The sequence below is a fragment of the Arachis duranensis genome, chromosome 7 (genome assembly GCF_000817695.3).
Source record: "Arachis duranensis cultivar V14167 chromosome 7, aradu.V14167.gnm2.J7QH, whole genome shotgun sequence".
Classification (NCBI taxonomy): domain Eukaryota; kingdom Viridiplantae; phylum Streptophyta; class Magnoliopsida; order Fabales; family Fabaceae; genus Arachis; species Arachis duranensis.
In genome coordinates, this window is record NC_029778.3 from 559,117 (window position 1) to 562,106 (window position 2,990).

Consider the following 2,990-nt stretch of genomic DNA (forward strand, 5'->3'; position numbering starts at 1 on the left):
ACACAGGAAATCATGAGTTGTTAATTAGATTTTGACGCCTTCAACTTTGTCCTTACTCTCTCTCTTTTTTCTTCTTATTATTAAACTTTAATGATTTTCAATGCTACAGCACTTCTTTTACCAATAACAACACTGCTGCAATTCAACAACCAATAAATACTACCTAACAAAATTGTTATGTATTATAAATCCTAAGCTTTTTTTTTTCATTTTTTTGTCTGGTCATATAATTGAACTGTTGACATAATTGGAGTTCTATTATTAGGAATACATCTAATTTGGCCATTCATTAAAAGATGGTAATCAACAATTATTTCATTTTGAAACTTCAATTCCATTGCTTCTATATATAAAATAAATTCTTTGTTAGGCATATTTTGTGTTGAAATGAAAGGGACTGATACCTCTAAACCAAACAAGAAGCGGCACACTGCATCTCCTATTCAATATTCATGGCTGTAGGGTTTGGTTGAAATTAAATTAAAGCAGAGATTATTATTTAAATAAGTAGCATTTGATACCGGGCAATAACTTATACCACCCTATACTATATTTTATGTTATCTTTGGCGTCATGTCAAATAAACAACAACATACCAAGAGGACTTTCTTTTGATACAAGACACTAGGTTCGTGTTATCGAATTAATCGAGGATTCTTTAATTTTTCTCTTATGCCTCTGCTCCCATGAAACCAACAAGAACTTGCGCCATCAGGTGGTGACAAAATCCCTTGTTGGATGTTATGGCTAATTTCTGTTACATTATAGTAATTTAAAGAAAAAAGATTAGTTCCTTTGACACATTTTTATGTTCTAGAATTTCGTAGCTGTGCCAATTAATTATATAATTAAGATGACAAAGACACGCAACCAAAGAAATATTATCAGGATAGCTTTTAGTAATCCTATGTTATTATTGTTAGTTAGTTCACTCAAATGCCAATAAGATAGATTATTTTGACAATTTTTTTAGTCTCTAATAATGTAATAAACGGCGTTATATCTCCGTCCTGAAGCAAGCATATAGGCATAATAATGAAGGTGGTGCCAAACTGAAATTAAAAAAAATTCTCCAACGACGAAAAGCAGAGATACTTATGGACCTTTTGAAGCATATATAAGATGCAAGAATTAATAGCATCCCAAGATTCCAAAACAAGCACGTGAAAAAGCAAAGAGTTAAAGCAAGATAGATTCTTGTTTAGGCCACATAAGTAGCTCCAAATAAGGCTTAATCAATTATTCGACCCAACTTTAGCATAAGCATAGCTCCCAAATAATAAAGATCTCTCTTTGTATGTTCAATGTTCCCATGTGGTTTGTTTTTTATATTTGTTGTGAAAGGGGGTCAGCAAGCATAATAGGTGCTAGTTGAGCATTGTCTTATTAGTCCACTAAAGTTTGTGAGAGCAAATTATGGAGCAAGTGCGTGGGTATCTCCTTTTAAGCATCCAATCAATCATCACACAAACCCTCAAAGTGATTCAGATGGTAGCCAGATTATGTTTTGCTAATCTCACTCTTCATTTAAATTAAATTATTCAAAGAGGCTAGGAATCACTACACATAGCCGTTGGTATATATAGGTGTTTGATGTATATGTTCTTTGTGTTAGTGTTCTAAGTGTGAGGAGTGTTAAAGTTAGTTCCACATCAAAGAAAGCAAAAAAGAGTGAAGAGTTTATAAGATGAGAGACCTATTAAATTGACATCTTAAGGTTTTGAGTTGGATGTGTTGTGTTTTCATCTTATGTTCTCTTGTTTGATTCCTCCCTAAACTCTTCCCGGTAATCAAAAGCCCTCCATGTTATATTTTCTTGGGAAAAGCTATGTATGTGGATGTAATAATATCCTTAATAATTTTTCTCTAAATCATGTTGAGGTAGTATAATAAGGAACCACCAAAGGGATCAGTGAAGAGTTATAATTTGGTTTTCTTCTCTAATAATATATGTATATATATATTATGGCTGATGATGCATGTTAGATAGTATAAGAAGATATAAAAATTAAAATAAAAAAGGGTAAAAATGGGGTAATAAGGCCATCACTATCTTAACTTAAGGAATAAGCAGCTTAATAAGTAGCTGTCAGTTTGCTGGCAAAGTGATGAAGGCTTTTGTTATTAAAATATTCTCCCTCCTCTTTTCGTTTATTGTTAAAGTCTTCAAAGCGCATTTGTATGGTAAAGAAAAAATATATATGGTAGAAATGTGACACGAAATAAAATATGGTTTTGCTCCATGGGATGGGTCAAATAAAAGAAACCCACTGATTGCGATGGCCAAGACAAATATGAATATGAATAAGATGAAGAAGCAAGCAAGTTGAGAACCATACATATATATGCTTGTCTCGTAGCCCTCCCAAGGGTTATTTTATTATGTGTATAGTATTACTCTACCATTGGCTATCCTATTTCTTCTTAGTATTTTCAACATTATTTATCACTTATTAGAAATAAGAATTAACCTCCAAATCAATGAAGAGTATGTTTTTTCTTTACTTTGAATTTTCAGTCCATGTGTGAATGTAATATTGAGATGTGTGTATGTATAACTGTATATACACTTTTTTTTAATATTGAGATGTGTGTATGTATAACTGTATATACACTTTTTTTTCCCTCTTAGAACGGTTGTATGGTTAGTGATCAGTTTTCTCTAACAATCTACTTCATTGTTATCTCCAAGGTAAACAATGCAGAATCATATTAGCTTATATATATGTGTGTGTTTTTCTTTTTCTGAAATAGAATTATTTATAGTAGAATTGAGGAATTGAGTTGAAGAGCCACTGATTAGTTATAATCTCTGACTCCAATGAGAGAAAAAGATATATTTATAGAAACTCTAAAATCTAAAGGAATACTGTGGTTAAGGTTAAAAATAACTTTGGAGGCTCTTACCGCACTATTTATAGCCTTTCAGTAAATTTTTTTTATCATATCCTCTTTTATTTATTTATTTATTTTGGTATTACTATCATATC